At 32.0% G+C, this 26,143-nt stretch overlaps 1 protein-coding gene across 2 annotated transcripts in view; it reads left to right on the top strand.

Annotated features, from left to right (window-relative positions):
- Akt3 (AKT serine/threonine kinase 3) overlaps window positions 1-26,143 on the top strand; it is a 269,991-nt gene that overhangs the window by 40,139 nt on the left and 203,709 nt on the right. The window contains exon 1 of one of the 2 annotated variants that reach the window (XM_077802311.1): window positions 5,675-5,728. The exons of the other annotated variant lie outside the window; for it this stretch is intronic. The gene's annotated coding sequence lies outside the window, so the exon portion shown is untranslated. Of the gene's footprint in view, window positions 1-5,674; window positions 5,729-26,143 lie in introns of those variants that run through there. 2 annotated transcript variants of the gene reach the window in all.

Here is a 26,143-nt window from a genome sequence, read left to right as displayed (position 1 = left end):
AATGTTTTTTGTTGTAGAATATTCAAATAATCAGAATGATAAGAACATAGAAACATATAAGTGCCCAAGAACCCATTTCCTAGCTTGGTTGTTTTTTTATCATCATCCTTTTTTTTTCTAAATTAAGATATACTTGAAGTTTATGTGTCACTCTAATTGTAGTCCCTTTCCTTTTTTTTCCTTATCCAGAGGTATACCTAGTTCAGTGTTTATCATTCCCACACATTTATATTTAAATTTTTTTTGTGTATAGATGCATATATAAAAATGGAACAATAGAACTGAAATGTTTTCAAACTTAACGTAAATGGTACACTGCACATATCCTCTTTAGTCCTTTTAAAAAAAATGTCAAGTTTTCAAGATGCGCTAATGTTGATACATGGAATTCTAATCTCTTCGTTTTCACTGCTGTGTGGTATTGACTGAGTAAACTTTACTTAACTCTTATTCTATCAAAAGGCCTTTGGGTGGTTGCCATTCTTTCCTGTTACAAAGAGTAGTACAATGAATGTTTCTGTACATGGCCCTTATGTGGAATGTTTTCTAGTATCAATATTGTGAAATTTTTTCTAGGACCTGTTATTGTGACTGGAAAATTTTCAAGTGCTAGGACAGGCTCATCTTTTACCTTGATTGGATTTTGTTTCTTGTTTTCTAAAGTGATTGTTAAATGTCCACTTCTACCAATACTTTTATAAGACTTGTCATTTCACTATCCTTTGCCTTAATTTTATTTTTCATATATAGTTTTAAAAAATCGGATATGTGAGAAAATATTTAGTGACTTAAATTTGCATTGCTTTTGTTTCTGGTTGTGTTTCTTCTATTCTTATGATTATTGCTATTTAATTTCCCTTGTAAGTTGCCTTTTCTCTGATTTGTCCTCTAATCTCATCCCCTTTTTATATTATGTGATTTGTCTTTCTTTTATTGATTTGTAGGCATCCTTCAGGTATTTTGGATATTAATCATTTGTTATCTGAATGGGAAATATCTTCTTTCAGTTTGTGGCTTTTCTTATTCATTACAAATGTACTTACATTGTACTGAAATTTTCACTTTAATACGTTTACTTGTCTTTCAGGTTTTGCTTCTGGCATCATACTTAAGAACAACATTCTCTTCGTTGAGGTTGTAATGACTGGCACATCAGAAATATTACTGTATAACAAATTACCACCAAAATGCATTTGATGAAAACAAGCAAAAATCATTTCTTATTAATTCTTAGTTTTTGTGGGTCAGAGACATGAAAGCAACAAGGCTTAGTGGTTCTGGTTCTGGTCTTTTCTGAGGTTGTAGTCAAGATATCAGAGGGCTGAAGTCAAGACATTTTAGTATAAGTGTTGTTGGAGGATTTGCTATCTTTTGGTAGAAGGCGTCAGTTCTTATGGTTCTTTACTAGGGCTGCTCGATTGTCCTAATATTAAGGCTGGCATAATAAATAATCCAGGAAAACAGGCAGAAACTTATCTTTTCCGAACTATCTTTTGAAGTCACACATTGCCCCTCCGCCCTGTTCATAATTGGAGGAGACTACTGTGTCTTTTTATTGTTTTTCCACATGGAACACTTCTGATACCAAATAATTGTTTATTTTTTTTCCACACCAACCTATTCTCCAGTTCTCTGGACACCAGCTGGTGACTTGTAGTTGAATTCAGTTTTGCACAATTTGTGCATACTCTACAAATTAAGGGCTTAATTCCACAAAAGTGCTCCTTCCCCACTTTTTGTCTATTGCAAATCTGGTCCACCTGTACTTTGGTCTATTAGTTATAAATTGAGGGTTCCCACCACTTCTTCCTTGGCTTCAATAATTTGCTAGAATGGCTTGCAGTACCCAGGAAAGAACTTCATTTACAGTTGTCAATTTATTATAAAGGATATTTTACTGAATACAGATGAATAGCCAGATGAAGATGGAGGGTAAGATCTGAAAGGTTTCCTGAACACAGAAACTTCTGTGTGGGATTAGGATATGCTGCTCTTCAGCACTTGGATGCCTTCATTATCCTGGAAGCTCTTCAAACACTGCAGTTTAGATATTCATATGTAGGCATGATCAAATAACTGGCTGTTGATGATTAACTCAATTTACCGCTTCTTTCTTTCTTTTGTTAGGGACCTGGGACTAAGACTAAATATCCTATCCTAACAAAAGATACTCCTCCCTTTACTCAGGAAATTATAGAGGCTTTATATTTGGTCTTTGTTCCTAGCTTCTGGGGTCTTGGCACAAAGCTCCTAAAGCCTCTTATTTTATCATGGGCTTCATTCAATACCAGAGTATAAAGATCATTGGAGGCCATCCTGGAAATTAGCTACTAAAGTCTCATATTTTCTTATAAAATTCTTTCATATTTAGGCTTTTAATTCACTTGGAATGCAGCATGTATGCATGTATGTATGTGTTTATATGTCTGTGGATATTAAGAAGGGAATTTAAATATTCTTCCTAAGGTATAACAATTGTCCTAATTCTTCATTGAGTAAAATATCATCATTATTCCATTTATGTGTGGGTTTGCTTCTGGAGTCTGTACTTCTCTGCTATGGTCTGAATGTTTGTGTCTCCTTATGCCACATCCATATGTTGGAACCACATATGGTTTAATAGTGTCATAGTATTGAAGAGTTAGGGCTTTGAGAAGATAAGTCTTAAGGGCAGAACCCTCATGAATGAAATCAATGTTATTATAAAGGAGACCCCAGGGAGCTAGCTATCTCCTTCTACCTTCTGAGGAATAGGTTCTTACCAGACACTATTAAAATTTGTGTTGGAATCTTGCTTATTTTAAGGAAAATAAAAATATGACCATTTTTTTTATTAAATAAAAGTAATAGATGCTCACCAAAGATTTGTGAAATACAGATATAATTTTAAAAAGTATCCATAGTACCACTACCCAAACATTACTATTATCAGCATTAGGAATCCTTCATGATTTGATATTGTAAAAATCTTTTTGTCTGTAAAGGAGAGGTAATAAAATATTTAGCTGTATTTTCTTACCTTGTCATGAAGGAACTGGGGAAGGAAGAACAACAAAGTAATACTTTAAAAAAGCAGGATATGAACTGGACAGCTTCCAGACTGGTTGTGCTGAGCCTTTTTATGTATACCTTTTTAATGTTTGATTTTGACATGTGAGTGTATTATCTGTTTAAATTTTTAAAATGACTCGTAGTATGACTTACACCTAGTTTTGACACAGTACATGTTTACATTTTATAGTTCCAGATCATGTTTGTTCATTTGTTTGTTTTCCATCCAGTTCTGGGGATCGAACCTAGTGTTGTATCTACATAAAAATATTCAAAGGTTTGCTTTAATCTATTTTGATTGATATTTTGCCTGAGCTGCATCTTATTAAATTAAATTGCCCAGACCATCCTCAAACTTGGGATCCTTCTGTTTCAGTTTACTGAGGAGCTGGGATGATAGGCATGTACCACCATGCCTGGCTGTCATTATGTTCGCAGCATAGTATGTATAGCCAGTGTCTGTCTCATTGGATCATACTTTGCCAGCCCAGCTTCATACTTCATATTCTAGTGATTGTGAATTTCTTAGTTTTTCTACACCTCAGCACAGTTTCACACTTGTGTATGTTTTATCTATCTTCTCCATACTCACCTTTTAAGAACCATTTTGTATCTTCTTTGTCTGAACCTCTGCAAGTCTTAATTCTCTCAACGTACTCTGTGTGTATTTGCCTATCATATTATTTATATCATATTATTCAACAGTCCCACTCTATCCACAATATCTAAATTCCTTAGACTACTTACAATTTGTCCCTGTTTTTTCTTTTTTCTTTGATTCACCTAGAGTCATGAATCTTGTGTTATGGTTTAGATATTTGGTGTCCCTCAAAGCTCATGTGAGAGACAATGCAAGAATTCCTTGTTTGAATGAGGAATTAATAAGGTCAGATCTGAGCAAGATCATTACTTTCATGTTTTGTGTAGGGGCCTTTGAAAAAGAAGGAGATGAGATCGAGATCTATTAACATATAAACTACAGTGTTTGCAACAGCCAGCCACATTTTCGAATTGCATGTTTTTGTGCATGTAGTCCCTTCAACCTAGAATTCTCTCATTCCAACAGTGAGAGTCTGCTCATCTTTGAAAATACATTTTATATGTTACTTCCACTAGCAGGCTTTGATAAATTCCCTTCCAAATGTAATTGACTTACCTATTCTGACTGAATTGCATTTACCATATTTTTTCCTTCTCTACTTCTTTCATGCTGGTTACCTTAACCATCCTCATAGTTGCTCTCTCCTGGTAACCCTTGTTTTGCTTTATTTTAGATACTTATAAGATACTTATCACCTTGTATTATTGCTTGGTAGTATTTTTTTGTTGTTGTTTATTTCAATAAAAATTTATTGGGGTCCAGGCCCCAAAGAACTCATTCTTTAGTAGTTCATGTATTTGTCTTTACTATGATTAGATAGGAGTTCCTTATGGTCAAACTTGTTTTTATTTCTTATACTTAGCAAAATTAGTAATACATCTTAGGCACTCAATCATGTAAGACATCAATGGGACAGTATTGGTTAAAAGTTGGGTTTAAATCCTGGCTCCACCACTGTCTCCTGAATCCATTATAGGGATGTTATTCAGCTTGTCTGAGCTATAATTTTCTCATCTAAAGATGGAGAAATAATAGTACCTATCCATATTACTCTGTTCACGCTGTCATGAAAACATAAGATAGACTGAGTGGCTTAAACAACAGAAATTTATTCTCTCACAATTCTGGAGGCTGGATGTTTGAGGGTGCCAGCATGGTGAAGCTCTTTGGCCTCATCTAATCCTAATCTGCTCCCAAAGGCCCCATTTCCAGATACATTACACTGGGGTTAGGACTTCGACATAAGAACTTTTGGAAAACAAACATTCAGTTTACAACAATATCTCATATTGCAGTTATGATAACTTATGGAAAACATTCAGCATTTTGTCTCTAACATAAGAAGTGATATTTATTGACTCTATCATCATCATCATCATCATCATCATCATAGTCGTCCTCGTCTTAGAATAAATTTTCTGTTTGGGGGTACTGAAGAAAATCTGCTTTTCCTTCATGGAAATATAACATGAATTAAGAAAGGTAATGTAGGAAGAAGAACAAGGTTACAGGCAGGCTGGTAGGGAACAGTGTTTCCTTCATTGTATCAGTAACAAAGGAGTTAGGTATGAATTTCAGGTTTGTAGATGTATTCTCATTATGCAAAGAGTAGAAGAAAAGAAAAGCTTTGATGTTCTTCATACATAAATGACCTTTAAAATGCAGTTTTAAAATTTGTTTTTATTCAAATCTTTTTTTAAAAATTCACTGATAGATTGTATTTTTTTTTTTGTAAGCCTTGGAAACCAGAAGTGCCATTTAGATCTTTACCTACAAATAATGCTTAATTTGTTTTGCTGGAATTTGAAAAGTTATTTTTAAACATTTTGAATTCCCAAACATATTTTGATATTTTAAAATTAGAGTCCATATAATCTATTCTTATTCTTTAGGATTTAGACTTTCTCCTCTCTAAGTTGAAATTTGGGACTGATATTTATTAGCCTTTCTGGAACTATTAAGAATTTCTATTCTTTCATTTTTGGCAATAATTGTCTCCACATTTACTTTATAGAGTCCTCTTTGGTGGAGCCCACAGGCGGAGAGGAAGCTCGGGATTCATAAGATGGCGGGCGGGTGAGTGACTGAGCATTTGGGGTAGAACTTCCGGAAAAAAAAGTCATAGTGGTTGCTCCTTAACAGAAATAAAATGTGAAGTTTAAGTTTGGCTATGACATTGTCTTGGTGAGGTCTATAAAGACAATATAGTGGTTTTGATGTAATGTAAATTTCAAAATGATTTATATGGCATACCTGTCATGTTGTCTATACCATGATTTTATCAACTTTCACAGAGACTTAGCACACAGTTGACACTTTGGGGAAATGTAGAGCAAATGGTATATACCAAAGTAGATCTTTTCTTTGGTGATAATTGTGAAAGATGTTTTATTAAATTATAGTTTGGGGATTTTCTTTTTTTAAATAATAAAATTTTCAATTCTTATCCATAAATACTATTTTAAGCAAATATGCTTCCAGAACCACAGAAATGAAACTTTAGAAAAAATAAGGAAGAATTACAGAGACAGTATCTAGTTAATATGAACATTAGATAATCATTAAATAACATTTTCATTCAGAAGAAAAATGACCCATGCCCAAGATCAACTTTATTATAGTATACATTATATAAACTCAAAGTTATGATTTTTTAAAACAACAAATCAGTATTTTTTTAATATTTATTCTTTAGTTTTTTTAGGTGGGCACAATATCTTTATTTTACATTTATGTGGTGCTGAGGATCAAACCTAGTGCCTTATGCATGCTAGGCGAGCGCTCTACCACTGAGCCACAACCTTAGCCCCAGTATTTTTTTTTAATAAAGTAAAAAAGGGAGTAAGTCATAATCTTGAAAGGAGAGGAGCCTGTAAAAGTGGAACCATATACAAAAGGAGAAAAGTTTATGATGTCTGCAGGTAGTTATGTTTCATGCCATAAAAACAATCTTAAATTAATATGCTGGGTTTACTAGTGAATTTATGAACTTTTGAATAATTTATGTTGTGATTATTCTATTAGTGGGACTGGTTTTTAAGTAATACTATAAAGTAGGTAGAAAAAGGCGGTCTCAAGATTCTTTTCCAGCCTTTTCTTTTTCTTGTTTCTTCAATCTCCTCAATGAATCATAGGCCTTTCCCTGTTTTGTTACTATCAGAAGAGATTGCTAGGGCTTGATAAGTAATCTTTAACATGGTGAGTAGACATTAAATGGATATTAAAATTATCCATTAATAGATTATTTTACATTTAATTTGGGGACTTGAAGCTCCAAATAGAATTTCCTGATGCTAAAACCTCAAACACTGACATCTGTTGGGGGAAACATGTTTAGAGAAGAGTTTTTTGAATCTGCCCTATATATTACAACCTCTTGCCAGGTAGAAAGAGAATTAATTTTTTTTATATGCTGGTGTCTGGCTATCTCGCCTTTACACATTATCATGTGATTCTCAAAGTGAGATTCTGGAATAAACATTCTTATTCACATTATCTAAAAGATCAACTAAAAGAGGTACAGAAAGATACAGTGGTCTTCCTAGAAGTGGTCACAGTGAAGGCTCATGTTAAAATCAGGACTTTAAAATTACAAAGTCTTTGCCTTTTCCACTAAATCATTATTTTATAGTCATTTTATTCTTTTGTTTTACCCATACTTTGCAAACATGACAGTCTCTTTACATATTCTCAAGAGTTCCTTTGCATGACTCTAGAGAAATGCTTTCCCAGTTCCTTTGTGAATCACTCTACTAGACCATGCTGCTTGTAACTTGATTAGTATTACTTGAATTTTTCTTTGTGTTTTTGGCTAAGAATATAGCATATATGATGAAGAATTCTAACATTCAGATCGTCATATATTGGGTTTTAATTATTTGCTTTTCTAAGCAGAGTAGCCAACTCTGAAGTTTATACTGAGTATAAGCAATGTTTGGTGAGTTATATGTGAACTTGAGTATTTGGGAATTATAGAAAGAATTAACAAATTTCTTCTTGTTGACATTCTAAAACAGGTGTATTCAGTATTACAAACAGTTTGAAAATATTCATTCAACAAAGAATTTTAAAGTACTTATCATGTACCAGGGCTATTTTAGATTGTGGACTAAATGCAACATGAAAAACACATGGTCTCTGTTCTCAATGAGATGACACAATCATGAGATAACTATTAGAATGCATTATAATAATTATCACAGTAGAGGTATGTAGAAAGAAAAACTTAATTGAGCTCAAAGGACTTGATTGGGTGAAGAGATTAGAGTTTAAAGCTTAAGTGTTTTCTTGACCACAAGAGAATTTATGATCTACTCATACATAATACATATATAACTTTTGTATATAAACTATGTTTTTCCTCACATGTATATACAAATGCAGTGTTAGGGTTGAACATTTAACCTCTCTTCTTTTTCTCAAAATCATACATAATCATGTATATCTCCTTCTCTGCAAGTACATTGTAGAAGGTTTTTTTTTTTTCTGGTTTTTGGAAGTATGGAGATTCTTCATTCTTTAAAGCATGTAGTGGTGAATGATAGATAATTGTGGTGCGAAACGTAGAAGAGCACAGGGTAATGGAACTAGACACCTGATAATTTTCATTTTTTACCATCACAGACTTTTTTTCTCATGTAGAATAATCTGAAGATTGAAAGAGAGACTAGGTTCTTGAGCTGAAAATGAAGTTAGATAAGAGTTGTCTGGAGGAAACTGTTGACTGTGGTTTATTTTTTTTGGCCCATTTTGGTTGTTAATGGCTTTTTTTGTGAATTATGTACTTAGAAAGAGGTTCTACTTTGAGTAAGCACCTATACATGTATATGTATCTCTATCTGCTCATGTAATGAATGTTAAAGTAGTTAGTTTTGCTTGAAAAACAGCATGTTATATAAGGCAAGAGCCTGCATTCTAATGAGGAAACCTGAATTCTGACCCTGCTTTGGTCTGTAATTAATTTGTTCTTTGCACTGACATGATCAATTAATCTCTCTTAGGCCTCAGTTTTCTCCTTTATTAAATATTGGGAAAATAAGTTACTAAGTAGAAGAATGTTCCCTAAGGCCTTTGTGAGTTAAAAAATTCTATCATTTTATTATTGACAGGAATAGTTATTAAGCTACCAAATATTTGTTGAATACTTACCACTTTTCATGTCCTGGTATCTGTGGTCAAAAAAGAAAAATGGAAGATAGACATAGATCAATGGAATAGAATTGAAAGTCTAGAAATAAATCTGTATATCTATAATCAATAGATTTTCAAAAAGAGTGGCAAGACTATTCAGTGGAGAAGAATAGTCTTTGCAACAAATGATAATGGGATAACAGGGTTTTCAGATGCAAAAGAATGAATTGGGACCCCATTGTACACTGTATACAAAATTGACTTAAAATGAATTATGGACCTTAACTTCCTTGGCTAAAACTATAAAACTCAGAAGCAAACAGTTAGGGTAGATCTTTGTAAGCTTGGATTGGGAAAATGCTTTATTAGATTTGTCATTAAAAACATAAGCAATGGGCTGGGATTGTGGCTCAGTGTAGAGTGCTCGCCTAGCATGCGTGAGGCACTGGGTTTGATCCTCAGCACCACATTAAAAAAATAAAGATATTTTGTGTCCACCTACAACTAAAATATTAAAAAAAAAAACATAAGCAATGAGATGGGCACGCTGTAGTGCACGGCTGTAATTCCAGAGGCTTGGGAGGCTGAGGCAGGAAGATTTCAAGTTCAAAGACAGCCTCAGCAACAGCAAGGTGTTAAGCAAATCAGTGAGACTCTAAATAAAATACAAAATAAGACTGGGAAAATAAGACTGGGGATGTGGCTCAGTGGTTGAGTGCCCCTGAGTTCAATCCCCAGTACCAAATAATAACAATAATAATAATAAATAAAATGGATTTCATCAAAAATAAAAATTTGCTTGTCAAAAGACACTATCAACAAAGTGAAAAGAATGTCCATACAATGGCAGAAAATGCAGAACATGTCTGTTAAAAGGTCTAGTACCTAGAGTATATTAAGAATTCAACAATAAAAAGACAATTTAAGTAACCCTAAGGTCTGAATACACATTTCTCCAGAGAAGAGACATAAATGCTAAGTAATAAGTGAAATCCAAATAAAAATTGCATGAGGTATTACTTCACAATCCATTAGGATGCCTGTAATCAAAGAGTCAGATAAAGTGCTGGTGAGGATGTGAAGAAATTGGACTCTTCATACAATGCTGGTGAAGTTGTAAAATGGTATGGCATTTTGGAAAATATTCTGGCAGTTCCTGGAAAACTGAAATATGGAATTTCATGACTTAGCAATTGTATACCTAGGAATATACCCAAGATAATTGAAATTATATGTTTGTATAAAACAAGTCTGAATGTTCACAGTAGCATTATTCATAATAGTCCAAAACAACTCAGATGTCTAGTCAACTATTCTGTGAAGAAGCAAAGTATGGTATATTGCATAAAATGAATTATTATTCAGCCAGAAAAGGAATGAGGTAGGTAGACACATGATCTAACATGTATCCTTAAAACCTTATGCTAAGCGGGAAAAATTACACACAAAAGCCCTCATATTCCATGATTTACTTATATGAATTATCAAAAATAAGCAAATTCATAGAGAAAATGGTTTAGTGGTTGCCAGGAAGTAAAGGGAAGAGGTAATTGGATGTGACTACTAATTGGTTCAGGGTTTCTTTTCGGAGTAATGAAAAGTTCTGAAATTAATGGTGATAGTTGCACAGTTTTGTGCATATTTTTAAAATCGTGGATTGTATATGTCACAGGTGTGGTTTTCATGGCAGTAGCCAAAACCTGGATAGCTGCCAAAAGACAAATAATAGCTACAATCAGGAAAATTTTGGCTATTCCTCAGGCTGCCCTCATTCCGATTAACTTGAACATTTACTTCAGCCATAGTATTAACTTTGAAATTTACATCCAGTTTCTTGCTAAATATTATTTTGTTATTTGAGGTAATTGAAAGGAGAATTCAGCAGTGTTATATGTGGACTAATTGAAGCCAGAGTAAGGTTTGTTGTTTATGGTTTTGGTTAACAAGGGAATCAGAAAGTATTAGTACTACTCTGTGTAATTTACTTACTTGTCATTTTTTTTTTCTTTTTCATTTTCAGTAGACTTGTAAGCTTTATAAGAACAGGAGTTTTATCTGATTTGTTCATTATTCAGTAAATATCTGGAATGAATTATCAGATAGAACCTGGTTTACATGAGTGAGGGTAGCATAGGTATTTGAATAAGAATCAAACAGAATCAGTTTTTTTTTTTTTTAAAGTTTGGTCACCAGCAGGATCTATCTATCTACCTCCTATCTATCTATCTATCTATCTATCTATCTATCTATCTATCTATCTATCTATCTATTTATCTGTCTATCTATCTTTTTTGTGGTGCTGGGATTGAACCACAGGCCTTGTGCTTATGAAGCGAGCACTCTACCAGCTGAGCTATATCCCCTCAACAGGATATTTATGAAAGATTTTTTTAAGTCTCTCTGTTTTTTTCCCCCTCTACTGCTATATCTTATAAAGTTTTTAAATTGACATCTCCTTAGATTTCTTATTTTAAATTTAAATAACTTATAGTCATTGAATTAATTTGACCTAAGTCATATGATCTAAATGAATGATTTTTAGAGGAAGTTAAAAATTTTAAGTATTTTTCTCTTTAACATAAATACAGTTGTGAAATGATGTATCAGTGAGTCGTTTTAAACCTTAGATTAGTTTTGTATTTTAAAATTAATAAGTAAATATATGTATAAGTGAATTTACATTATTCAGAATTCTAGAATTAGACATCTGTCTAATGAATGCTGTTCTAAAATGTTGCTAAATGATTAATAGTAATTAAAAGGTTAAATACAAGCTGAAGAAATCTTTGAATTTTGAAATGTTTGCAACAGCTAGTAATCTGACTGATGCAGACGTTTTTGTCAAAGTTGAAAAAGTTAGAGCTAATTAATTTCTTGGGAGACATATGATGAAATTGTAGGTGTGATAACATATTTGAGCAACATATGGTAGTTATGGGGCACCTTTCTAATGACTGAGCAGCCAGTTAAATATAGACTTTTTAGTTTTTCATTACCATTCTTTGTTACTGTGTATTTTTAAACTAAAATTCATGTTTTCTAGAGGTCAATACTCAAGATTTAACAATTTATATTTAAAATATTAATGTGAATATGTAATTTTCTTCTAAATTGGCATCAATTCTGGTGAAAGTTTTCTTAAAAATGCAGTCATTTCCCCCACAATACAGTAATTGTGTATTACATAAATAAATAACTGGGGAATTATACTATCAGTTCATATCATTTCCCTGATTATCCTTGAATGAGGACTGAAAATATTAGCTTTGATTTGCAGCATAGTTGTATTTTTTCTTTCTTACGGATTCACTGTTTGCATTTTGACTGCAGTAATTTTCTTCCAATTCCTTTTGTTTTATAGTCACAATCTTGGTTTTTAAATATTGCTTTATAAGGATGACAGATTTAAAAAGAATTGAAATTGTTTTTGTACTATTCTGTTATTAAAGTAATATCTGACACCTTGTTAGAGGAAATTTTGAGGTAAGAATTTTTGCAAATAAAGACAATTTAAAATAGTGACTTATAGTTTGTATTTTCACTTTTAAAAGATTGGGATTTTACCACAGTTTTTGTGATTATAATGTAGTATATAAGCCTTAGGTTTTCTTTCAAAGAAAAGACATAGTGAAATAAGAGTTCAGGGTGAAAATGTTTTTGTTGTGCTGCAGAGCCAGCCACTGGAGGGTGTTACTGTTAGCTTTTCTGTCTCAATGTTCTGCTAATTGTATTGATGAAACAAAAAATATTTGAAGACTGTGCATTTATAAGTTTTTAAAATTGAATCAAAGCAAAAGTAGTATATGTCTTAAGTGAAATAGATGGAAACAAATTTAAATCTTAATAATTTCAAATTGATTTTATTTTAAAATAATTTTAAATTGTAATAATTTTAAACCTTAAATGAAGATGATAGATAGATTCTGGAATTATTAATGATAACATTATTCTGGCTTCTTCCCTAAAACACTGGACAGAACATTACTGTATTTTTAAATATATTTACTTTAAAAATGTCTGCACAGTTATGATGTTCTAACAAGTCTAGAAATGTCCCATATTGATTTACTAAACATCTTGATATTTACATTGTTTTCATTTAAATTTGAGTATCCTATGAAGAATTTTTGTGTGAACATCTGTTCTGTAAATCCTCCTTTTTAAAAATATGTTACAAAATTTCACATATCAATCAGTATACTTTTAGCCTGTGGAGATAAATACAAATGTTCATGAGGGGCTGGTGGAATCTTTTTGGCCTGAGAGGGCTGTAACTCAAGTCTTAAGGTAAATAACATGATGAACTTTTAAATGACTCATAGTAAAGCATTAGCTTCTTATTCATTTAATAATAAAATCTGTAGAAGTAGATTATTGCCTAAATTATCTATAAACTCTCAGTTTTAAAGGAAGCAGAATTCTCTGAAATTTAGCTTATTGGTTTGAGAAATGCTTTTCAGGATTTATTCTCAGGCTATAAATTTTAAGTGACTTTTACTTGATAAGATTGTTATAATGATTAGAATCTTAAGAAACAAAAATCCTGAATAGCCTTATTTTATTTCAAAGAACATTTTAGGAGTTTCAGTGGAATAAAATGACTTGAATTGATTTTAGTTCAGTTATCAAAAGTAATAATGTAAACTTTAAATTGTATCATTTTTCTTTATTAGAATAATAAAGAATATAATTTTGTGTGGCTAGTAGGCAATATTTAATGAAGAATAGAAAGATGATAATTTTTCGCTTGGTAGGAAAATTGAATATTTGATTTGATTTCATAGTTGAGTAATTAAGAGATATCTTTGCTTTCATAAGTTGTTAAAATATTTTCTGTTCTGATAAGTCTGTCTTTATGTTATAAAGTAAGTAAATGACAGATATTAGACCAATAAGCCAACATTGAAAAATAACTTTAAAATACTTGGCCCCATTCCTGATAGCTATGGTTCATTCTAGAAATGTTTCTGGAACAGTAAGTAAATGATTTTGGAAGATTAGGAGATTTACATTTTAAGTACAGTGTCAACAATCTTTACCTTGCCATGCATAATTATATTGCCAGATTGCTAGAGTTAATGTATTAATTGTTCATTATCTAATTATTTTCTGAAACCTAGTAAGTATTGAAGAGGCTTACAATTGAAAAGAAGCATTTGAGCAAAAGTATATTAACACCCTTATTAATAGCATGGAAAACAGTCCATTTTGTGCAGAGCATGATGCACTCTGTCACATAGAAGCAGTTTTTGGATGCTTTCATAGCCATCTGTAGAGGGTGGATCATTGATTATATATCATTCAGATAAAAAGATAATTTTGACATTATTTTTCCTTCCTTAAATACCTTGCTTCTGTGAAATGGTATATTAGCCTGACCAAATCATTACAAAGGAGTTCCAAAGGGGCAGTTAAAAACCATATTTATTGTCTTTGATTTTTATTTTAGTGTTTGTTGCTGATATGAAAAATTTAAGAACAGATGATCAACAGTTTAGCTTGAGAATAAATGATTATTTTTCCCCTCTAGCAATGAAAGATTAATAAACATATTTAAAATCTATCCATTTCACATGATATAGTTACTAAGTACTTGACAAAATTTCTTAAAAACTCAGAATTACTATGAAGATATTAAACTTACCACTCAAAATTTGGACGTAACTTAAGATGGGTTTTATTCGTTTACAGTTGCCAGGTATCCTGAAAAATGTGTTTCTTCGACTTTTACAAATTGTCCAAGAATCATTGTTTCTTGTAAGACTTGGGATTTGGATTAGTGTCAGTAGTTGAGACAAGAAGATTCCAGGATAAGGGTACCAAAATTCTGTGCATTTTTGCTTCAACAACAAAAAGTTTCTTTTATTTCTTTCCTTTTGTGGGGTGGAAAGTGCTGGGGATCAAACCTACAGCCTCCTGCATTCTAGGCAAGTTCTCTATTATCCAGCTATATCCCTAGCCCTGTATTTCTTATAATGTGAATATATTGTATTCCATAAAGTACATTCATGTTATTTTTCTTAAGAAAAATTAATGTCTTTAGGTTTATTGCTGATTTTCTTAGCTAACATTTAGTCCTTACCATGCATCAAGCATAGTGCTATTGCTTTGCATGTAATTGTGTTCAAATGGTTAAGTGTGATCATATAGTATTGGTCCTTTTGTGACTGGCCTATGTCACTTAGCTTGTCTTTAAAATTCACCTATATTGGAGGATGTGTTAGAATTTCCTTTTAAAGACTAAATAATGTTATTTGTATATAATATGCCACATTTCCCCCATTTATCCATTGATATATTTTAGTTTTCATTTATGTGAAAATGTGTTTATTTTGCCTGTATTTTTGAATGATATTTTTACTGATTAGTGGGTTCTAGATTGAAATTTATGTTATTGTATTCATTGAAGATAACATTCCTCTGTCTTTGAATTTCCACTATAATTACTGAGATGTTAGCTGTTAATGTAACTCTTGAAATTTGTGAGGCAATCTTTTTCTCTAGTTATTTTTAATAACTTTTCTTTAGTTTTTATTTTTTTCTCTGAAATTGTCTTTTTTTTCATCCTTGCTCAGTATTCATTAACTATCTTGAATATATAGATTAATGTCTTTCATCAGTTCAGAAAAATTCTTAGCCATTTACTTTCAAAATAATAATTCTAACCTGTGTGCTTTCTGATTGTCTAGGATACCAATTAAAGACTTGTAAAATCTTCTGTATGTGTACTTTATATATCTTTTCCCATTCTGTTTTCTATTGTTCTATGCTTCATTTTGGGGAGTTTCTTCTGATAGCCTTGTAGTTTGCTATTTCTTTTTTTCTTTGTGTTTAATATGATATTACATTTTTCTATTGGGTTCTTGTTTTTCAGAATTTGTATTTTTTCGTGTTTTCAGATTTCTTTATTTCTTCCCTTTTTATATTAGCTATACAGCTTTATATTACACTGATGAAAATTTCAAGTTTGGCTTTTATCTCCTTGAACATAGAACGAGTGTAGTTGTTTTATTTACGCTGTGTGTCTGATTCTTTCAAATATTTAAGTCCCGTAGGCCTGTTTCTTTAAGTTGTACTATTGGTTCTTGTTTCTGGTGTCCTGGCTTACCAGGCATTTATTATAAGTATTGATGATTTTTATTATTTTATTTTATTATTTATTATTTTATTTATTCTGTTGTATAAAGCTGGCATGAATATGGGACCATTGCTTTTAGGACAAGTACAGGTTTCGATTTCCTCAAGTCTCTGGTCTCATTTTCATATAGTAATCCATACATTGTTTCATTTTTGTTTCTACTTAAGGATACTGTACCAAATAAATAATATTGATTCATTAATAGTGAATTTATGGCCATAAGCACTGTGATTCATGACTGAATTAAGCTTGTTTAAACAGTACATATTTTATCTGTAAGGCACAGCATAATTGTGCTGAGGACAGGACTTCAGCATTACATGTGGGGGCTATTTTAAACAACAAAGTCATCAACAGAAAGTACAAAACTGTGAAAAACATGGCACTAAATATACTGCACAAAGGACATTGTTTATAGGGTTTCCTGGTCCCCTCAGATGACATGAATATACATGCAAGATCTAGTTTATTTTTTGTTCCCCATTACCATTAGAGAATAACCATTTGTTATTCAAGCTTAATGTGTGAGTTTTTTTTTTCAGAGTTTCCATTTGTCTAACATTTTAAATTGTTCTCAGTGGAGTATTTATCTGAATTGCTTCATCTGATATTTACAGAGGTAGAATCTCCTTTTCTTCCCCTCTTCTTTTTAATTTGATTTTTTTCCTGCCTTCTCATGATTTTCATATTACCATCCCTTCTCTTATTGTTTTCCTTTGGTTTTTGAAGTAATTGTTTTAAGAGTGAATGACTGACTGTTCTCATTTAGATACATTTCTTAGATTTACACTGAGATGTGGCCTTCAGATTAATAATGTGAGAAATAAATTCACCGGTTATTTTTCAAAATTAAACCTGGAAGTTGAAACAAGACCCTGAATTTTTACTCTGTTTTTTTTCTTTTCTATTTTAATTCTTTTTAATTCATAAAGTTGATCTTTAAAGCATCATATTATTTTAGAAAGGCATAATATAAAACATGATTTCTTCTTTTTTCATGTTTTTTTTTTTAGATATTGACAGACCTTTATTTTTTTTATTCATTTATTTGTATGTGGTTCTGAGACTCAAACCCAGTGCCTCACATGATAGGCAAGCACTGTCCCACTGAGTGACAATGCATCCCCATTAAAACATGATTTCTTAATTTAGCTTTCATTTAAGTTTTTGTTTTTGTTTAATTGTGATGCAGGGGATGAAACCCAGGGCCTTGCACATATTAGGTAAGTACTCTACCTAAGCTACACCTGTAGCCCAAGTTTTTATTGTATTTTGGACTGGCTATCATGAGAAGTTAAATTTGATTATTGACCCCTTTATTCTTTTTTCCAGTTAGCAGCCCTAGTGATCCTATTAAAGCTTAAGTCACATCATGTGGCTCTGTGCTCAGAATCTTCCTCTCAGGCAGAGTAAAAGCCTGGCATCTATAGAGTGGCTGTAGATAATCTGACCCCTCATCACCTCTCACCTGATTTCCTTCTCTGTTGTTCATGGCTCAATCCTTCCAGCTGTTTTATATTCCTGGAACACATCAGACATTTTCCAATTTCAAGGTCTTGCTGCTCTTTGCTAAGAAAGCTTTTTCTTCTGTTAATCATCATGATGATTAATGACTGAAATTAATCATTTTACCTTCCCAATGAGGCTGTCCTCAATTACCTTGTAATTTTCAACTTTAGTTCTTTTCCAAAGCTTTATATTCAACTCCTTTCCTATTTTGTTTTTCTCCTTAGCACTTATCATACTATACACTCTATTTATTTATTTCTCCCCCATCAACATATAAATTTCTGGAAGCAGTGATTTTGTCTGCTTTTTTCTACAGTATTCCCAGTGTCTGTTAAAGAATAAGGTACTCAGTATTTGTTGGATTGATAACAAGTGAATGAAATTTATTACCAGAACCTATTTAATCAGGGGCTTTAATTTGTTAGCTAAATTTATATAATAATGGAAGTACAAAACTTTTGCATATTTATTTACATTCTATATTTTGAATTAATTTCAAACTTAAGAAAAGTTGTAAGAATAATTTTCCATGATTTATTTGAGAGACATCCCAATTCCTCTGAACACTTCAGCACATTTTCCTGACAAATAGTACTCATATAAGAGTATAGTTACTAAGTCACTAAATTAATATTAATATGTCAGTCACTACTGCCTACTTATTAGAGCCCATTCAGATTTTGCCAGTTCTTTGAATAATGTCTTTCATTGCAAAATTCTAGTCCAGATTGAATTTGGTTGTCAGAGCTCTCTATTTTTTCCCCCCACAATCTACTTTTATGACCTTGATTGCTTTTCAAGATTACATGCCAATTATTTTGTAGAATGTCCTACAATTTGAATTTGTCTGGTATTTTTTCATGATTAGATGTAAGTTGTACATCTTTGGCAATGATATCACTGAAGTATAATTTCTTCTTATATTCTGTGAGTCAAAGTTTTTTTTTTTTTAATCCCATTACTATGATGTTAACTTTGATTACTTAGTGAAGGTAGTGACTAATAGTTTTTTCCACTGTAATGGTTGTCTTTCCTCCTGTTACTACTTTCTAAGAAGATAATATGAAACTTTGTAAATATGTTCCCATCAAACTTTTGCCCATTAATTTTAGAATTTTTTGATGTTTCTTGCCTGATATAATTGTGATTAAGCTATCCAGTTGTGATTTTTTAATTTCTTAATATTTTTTATTACTTTTTGTTGTTTTCTTATTCTTCTATATTCATTCGTCAACATTCTGCTATAGGGAATTTTCCCACTAATTCATTCATTTATTTACATCACTATGGGCTCATGAATTCTTAATGAATTCTAATTATTCATTGTTACATATTTTGATATGCAAATTGCCTTACATTTGACTATTGGGAGGTCCTTCAAACTTCTGTGTACTTTAACATGCTTCTTACTTTGAGCATCTTCTACTCTCTGGTACAAAAAGATGTTCCAGACTCATCTTGCAAAATCCCTGCCTGTGCCCTGCAATCAGTTGTTTTCTAGGGAATCCTCATATCTTTTTGTAGAGAATATTTATAACCCCAAATCTGAGTACTAGTTGTGTTTATTGTACTGAGTGTCACTGTTCTCAGACTCTTTTAGTAAATGGAATTAGGAATTAATGTATGTATGTGCATATTTACATTTTAATTTTTGAATCTGTATATTGGAAAGTGGGTTAGCATCAATATCTCAATTCCTGATTAGCACCAAAAAGCTTATTTTATCTTTACCCATTCCATATTTGTAACTTCCAGTGAGATCCTGGGATCAGTTATCTCAGTTTATGTGATATTATATGATCAGACTCCTGTATGTAACCAAGCTGTCAGTCATGCTGGGCAAGTCTTTGTGACCACTTTCTTGATTTGGCTTAACCTCTTCCTCTTCAGTGGCTGCTGCTTCCTAAGTCCTTTGGCAATGCCTAATAACTTAAGGAAGAAGAGAAGCACCTTCGCACTGGGATTCTACATTAGTGTTTTAGTAATAATCTATCTTTGGTAATGTGGATAGGTTATAGTCTTACACTGGTCTGTATGAAAATAATTTGCTGTTTTCTGAACTTAATCTAATGATAAATTTAAAACAGTGCTTATAATAAAATTTATTCTACATGTAAAATAGCTTGGAGAATCCTGAGAATTTCCTTTGATTTAATTTATAATTATGTTAACAGAGAACATGATTATTATGAAGCTTATTTAGCAAATAGTTTTGCCTTCTTAACAGCTTATCTGTCAGTATACTAATAATTAGAGTTTCAAAGATATAGTTATGTTTTTAACCCTTAATTTCCAGTCTTTCAGGTGGATTTGTATATGTGACTAAAGGCAGTCAAGGAGCAAGAAGAAGCCAGTATGAGAAAAATTAATGAAGGATCTTGAATGATTTATTTATTCATTAATTTGGCAAATATTTATTGACAGTTTGATACACATCAAGCTGTTCTGCTGGGAAGATTGTGAGTCTAAATAGAGAGGGTTCTTTCCCTTATGGAATGGAGTTTCTTACTTTCAGACTTTTGACCCAGATAATTCTTCTTTATTTTAGGAGACTGTTCTATGCATCATTGTAAAGTGTTTAGCAGCATCATCCTGCTGCCCATGTGCAGAAATCAAAATATCTCCACAAATATTGCCAAATGTCCACTGAAGGTGGGGAGCAAAATCACCACTCCTGATTGAGTTATATTGCTCACAGTAAAATCAGGTGCAGATATAGACATTCAGTAACTAATCATTCATATATATAAAATTATCAACTGTGACAAATGCTAATTAAGAAAAGTATAAGAGCCATGAGACTATAACCCAGGAAATAATGACTATAGTGAATTTAGAGTTCAGACTAAAAAAATAAAGTTTTTATTGAGGAGGAGTAGGTATTTGACGTGAAAACAGGAACTTGACATTGTCTTTTACTTTAAGCATAGACTGAATGTAATATACTGTACAAACCAGTCCTTTTTGAGGGTAAAAGAATACATTATTGAGGCTGGGGATATAGCTCAGTTGGTAGAGTTCTTGTCTTGCATGCACAAGGCCCTGGGTTCTAATCCCCAACACCACAAAAGAGAGAGAGAGAGAGAGAGAGAGAGAGAGAGAGAGAGAGAGAGAGAGAGAGAGAGAATACATTATTAATAATTAATCTGGGACAACAGGTAGAAGTGAGGCAAAATCCTACATAAAGACTTCAGTAATGTACTGCTGGCTTCCACTCTATAATCAACGAGTAAGACCAATATATAAAACTGAGAGAATAATTCAAGACAATATGTAAATTAAGTGCTAAACTGGTTATATTATTAGTATAAGAGGGGACTTTTCCATCTTGACTTTATAGAGGGTTCCCTGCAGTCAGCTCTTCAGCTTAGTTCTGGAGGTTCTAAGTAATAGTTTCAACATTCCAATTCAGTTACCACACTTAACTGCTTAAACCTGTAACATGTTGAAAACTTTAAACTTCAGGTTGCAGACAATGGGGATCACTGGAAATCTTGATTAGGTATATAATGTGATAAAATGTCTTCATGTCCTGAAAGAAACCATTTCTATTCCAACCTCCAATTGTGAATTGTATATACATAATTAACAAAAAATTACTTTTAAAATAAAACCAACTATCTATGTCTCTTATCAAACATAGACTTCCAAGGGCTATTTATATGCATAAGTGAATATTGTTGCCCTTGTTCTCTTCAAGTTTTAGGATAATTATAAAGATGCTAGGGGATATTGGGATTCAGTATATTTAGGAAAAAGGAAGAGAAGAAACTATAGGAAAATGAAAAACAGTGCTTTCATATAGGGTTAGTCTTTTTATGTAGATATTTATATTTAGAAAGGTCCTATCTTTTTATTCTTTGTTTTTCTTTTTTAAATGTTATTTTCATTTTAATTTCTTATACTACTTAAGACCCCATAAAATAGAAATTTAAGAATATTCATTAACCCTCTTAATTGTTTAGGCAGGCATGTCCTTTTACTTCTTTGAAGCAGTTTGTATTCTATGGGCTACTAAGATCAAATGGTGGTGGAGGGATAATTGTAAATTTTGAAATAAGGAACATTTGGGCTGATCAAAGGGTATAACAGTGAAAGAAGTATAAAGATCTTAAAACCAATGGAAATAAAAAAGAATATGGAAGAAGAGTATGTGTTCGGAAAGGTCTATTTGCCTATTTAAGATACTGCTTAGGATCAATTCTGTGTCTAGGAAGAGGGATAGAAGCTTTAATTACATCCCTCCCCATCTTTTCTTCAAAGGACTGTGTTTGCCAGGACTAACTAGGGTTGAAGTAGCTGATACTGATTAGTACTGTTAAATAGATCTTTGTAATAACATCCTCATATTTAACAACTACTTATAGCATTATTTTCTAGAACAAAACATTCAGAGTACCCTAAAAGTCTGAATGCTTTGGAATAATAGTGAATTTTAAGAGTATAGACCATTTATAAACCCAGGGACTACCTGCAAAGTAGTTCTATTATTTAAAATTTTAAAGTACATTTGATTTTGAAGAAATAAAACTAAAAGTTGAAAATACCAAATCTGAGACGAGACATGTGTGTAATTGAAATGAGGTTGTTTTAGAAAATTAAATTTGGCAAGTGATTAATCCTTAATAAGGAGTAATTGTTTTATCTATTTTTAGGAAAAATTAATTTAACAAACCTATTATTATGTGAAATTTAGGTAATGAACATGGTCAGTACATAATTTCCGTAACATTTATAGCCTTGACCACAAAAAGACTGAATTAGTGTCATCAAATACAAAGAATGTTCATTTCAGAATCAAAGCTGTTCAGAAAGTTCTGCTCATGGTTATCATAATTGATTCAGTTTTTCTAGCATAATTGAAAATTTCTATGCCTTATTACTTTAATACATATATCTTTCTGGGGAATATATGCTTATTTTGAACATGTACATGTTTTTTGTACTTTTCAGAATGGAGATTTTTTTTCCTTACTTAAAAAATGTTCTCTCAAACATAATATTTTTGGTTTGAACCAAAAGTAAACAAACTTTCAGTTACATTAAAGAAATTACATTTAAGATGATGTGAGGGGAAAGGGGAAAAAAAGAGAAATGAATTACAGTAGATGGGGTAGAGAGAGAAGATGGGAGGGGAGGGGAGTAGGGAGGATAGGAAAGGGATAGGAAAGGCAGCAGAATACAACAGACACTAGTATGGAAGTATGTATAAACGTGGATGTATAACCAATGTGATCCTGCAATCTGTACACATGGTAAAAATAAGAATTCATAACCCATTTGAATCAAGTGTATGAAATATTATATGTCAAGATCATTGTAATGTTTTGAGCAACCAATAAAAAAAAAAAAGAGGTTTTTCCAACTAACTATTTCAGACCATGTACACAGACAGCATTATGTAGCACAGCAGCTGGCTAGCCAGACTTTCCCTGGAGTCAGGAGAGTTTGGGATGGGTGAGATATCAGTGTGAGTAGCAGATTGACTAATCTAAGTGGTTTTAGACAGTTATAGGCCCCAAGCTGAGGTTCCTGGAGGCTAGCCAACCTCCAGAACACACCTTGATATCTAAGAATTCAACCTCAATAGCTACATGCTGCTTTTTTTTTTTTTTTGCCCCCACCCAATAACTCTGTCCTATTTCAGCTCCTCCATGAATGTCTCAGACCTATTCCTGTATATAAAGGTCCATTCAGCAATAAGTGTTTCTGCCTTCCCCATTTTGCATTTCTGGAGTATCTGCCCTATCAGAGTGCTTCTCCCCATTACAGTGGACTGTGTTTGCCAGGACTAAATAGCGAAGGAAATATCCTGACGGTTTTCACTAGATTAATGGGATAAAGAAAACTACACAACAAAAAGATCTTGTCATATAAAAGAAAAGATGTGGAAGACTATTAGATACAATTGCATTTCTTACCATGTTACTATTCATTTAAACTTTCTGGGTACTGAAATTCAAATCGAGGTATTTGGCAAGAATGTCCCCTTCATTTATCATTTCCTTGGGTATTCTTTAAATATATCTTACATAGTTATGTGACTGGATTTTTGCAAACACTACAACTTGCCTTGTGGAAAAAGTCTTCATGTTTTAAAATTGTGTGCGCATTTAATATGTTTATAGATAATTTAAAATATGTTATTCTTCATGATATTCTGTGCTGATAATTTTCTAGAAGTTCTTCCCTTTGGAGTCTTTTTTAAAAGAAGCATTAAAAATTTTTATATCTTGTTTTGGTGTAAATTGTCACAGATCAGTTTTCAGAAATAAAACTGAGCCAAATAGTTCAGAATTAGAAAATTTATATATTTTTCAAAGTATTATGTCACTTTTTATATGTGTATACCCTAATAGTGTCAGTACCAACAGCTAAAACAAAAAGAAGTCAATTTGTTTTAAAACAATGTTTTATTGCTTCTTTTTAATTAATTGACCAGTTAAGAATTAGTCTTAAAACATTGACTAAGATTTAAGTTTCAAGAGAGCTATAATAGAAGGCACAACTAAAGTTTAGAGAACTCTAAAAATGGAACACAAGAAAAGGAGTTAGTTCTTGAAATGGTGATATATATTTTCCTTTGATATAGAGAAAGAAAGTGTATTCTAAATAGACTGTTTGAAATGGGTAGTTGGAGCATTGAGATTATTCACATTTAGTTACTTCCATGTTTCCTGGGGGTAAACATAATATATTTTCATATATTATGCAATATACCTAGAGATCAATAAAATGTTTACAGTGAAAGAAAAATGTAAAAAAAAAGTATAGATTGATCATGGATTCCATAGAGAATGAGACAAATGGAAGGAAACTTAGCAACTGGGAATCTAGGGAGAGAATAGAAGACTAGAAGTAGTAAATGAAGAGGAAAGAGGAAGTTTAGCAGAAGTTAGGAAATTGGAATATTAGCTTAAAATGTCAAAGGTAAAGTATTCATGCAACAATATTTGAGTGCCTACCATGTATTAGATATTGTTCATTTGTAATTGCAAAGAATGAAGCATCAAATACATAGTGTTTAAAGACTTGCCACTAGATGTCACTCTGACTCATATGGTAAGGCATACTCCTTAAGGTTCAGGGTTTTTGAAGTTAGATATATACAGCACATCTAGGTAATCTGTACGGGCCTATGCAGATAGATCAATTTCTTATTATCCACGTATCTTATTCAAACAACTATGTTTGAGAGAATTCCTTCTCTAGAAAAAAATGTCAAGTTTGAAAAGTTGATGTGATTAATACTGTCTTTGCATAGTTGATTTTCTTTTATTATGCTAATCACCATTTAAATAGTAGTATTCCTTCAGTAAACTTTAAAATGTTCTGATTAGTACATCAAAGCTTGTAAAGTTACTTTATTATCTTAATATTGTTTTCATCTGCTAAATTAGTTCTAGTTTTTATGAGCACTAAGGAAAGTACTTATTTCTGAGTGGTACTAGAGATTGAACCAGGGCAATTCAATTGAACTACATCCCCAACCTTTTTAATTTTTGAGATAGTCTCACTAAGTTGCCCAGGCTGGCAACCTGAGCCATTGGAATTTACAGGCATGTGTCACCACATCCAGCTTATTGCAGTATTTTCTATAGAATTTTTTTCATTGCTCTTAACTTAAGCTGGGATCCTTTATGATCTTAAATCTTTTTTATCATGTTGGCAAAACACCTACACTATGTCTCCTAAGTAAATTATTTAAAGTTTATCTCTTTATTTTGTTATGAACAAAGTCAGTTTTATTTAATGCAGTTTTCTGTGGTACCTGCCAATGTAATACTGATACTTTCATTTGGAAAGGTATCCATTTGCTAAAATCTATGTAAAAAAAATATTAATCAGGAGAGCCTTTTGCATCAAGTACAGATCCTGTGGCATAGACTGATAATAGCTGAAAATAGGCCGAAGATGCTGTTGCACCTTGCTTTGAGATTGTACATATGACTCTCCTTTGCCTTGGAACTTAGGTTTTCATTGTTTTTTATGATTAAATATTAGGTAATATTTTGGTCTGTATTATATAATGTAGGGGCTATATCTTCCTTTAATCTCTTCATTCATTCTCTCTTGGAAAAGAAGAAATTTTTCTTGTTTGGATAAATTTTGTGAACATGCTTCATTTTCTGATCTGTACTGGGAAGAATGCTGAAGCAAGAGAGGAAGTTAGTAAAAACTTCCAGCAGTGGCATCTTAATTCTACTTTCCTAAAATCGTTGAAGCAGTCACTATTAATTGCAGACTCTATGAAAAATCATTAATGATGCAAAAATGCTCCATTGATGAAATTCTTCTTGGAATTATTCTACAATTTCCTTTTTATTCTTAAATTCATTTTGCCATATAACTTTAAAAATAAAGCATCTTTCTGAAATTTTTTGTTTGTATAAGGGAAAACCATTCATTTTATTTCTTTGGAATTTTACATTGAAAATATTATATATTCCTTTTTAGGATTGTATTCCTTTGTTGTGCCAGGAACAATAAGTATTTTTTAGATAATAGCCATCCATACCCTCTATCTCTCTAATCCCCAAAGGCCTTAACCTCCATTAGGAACAAATGTAGATTTTTGTTTGCTTGAAATAGCTTCCTGGGCATGTAAAAACCCCTTTGACATCATTATTTAGGGGCTCCCATCCTCCCAATGGGATCACAGCCTAATACAAAAACTTTGCAGCTGGTGAGCTCCCAAAGCTCCTTTTGATGAT

This window comes from Urocitellus parryii, chromosome 9 (genome assembly GCF_045843805.1).
Source record: "Urocitellus parryii isolate mUroPar1 chromosome 9, mUroPar1.hap1, whole genome shotgun sequence".
In the NCBI taxonomy this organism is placed as follows: domain Eukaryota; kingdom Metazoa; phylum Chordata; class Mammalia; order Rodentia; family Sciuridae; genus Urocitellus; species Urocitellus parryii.
Note: the sequence above shows the minus strand (reverse complement) of the source record. Positions and strands in the feature narration are given on the sequence as shown.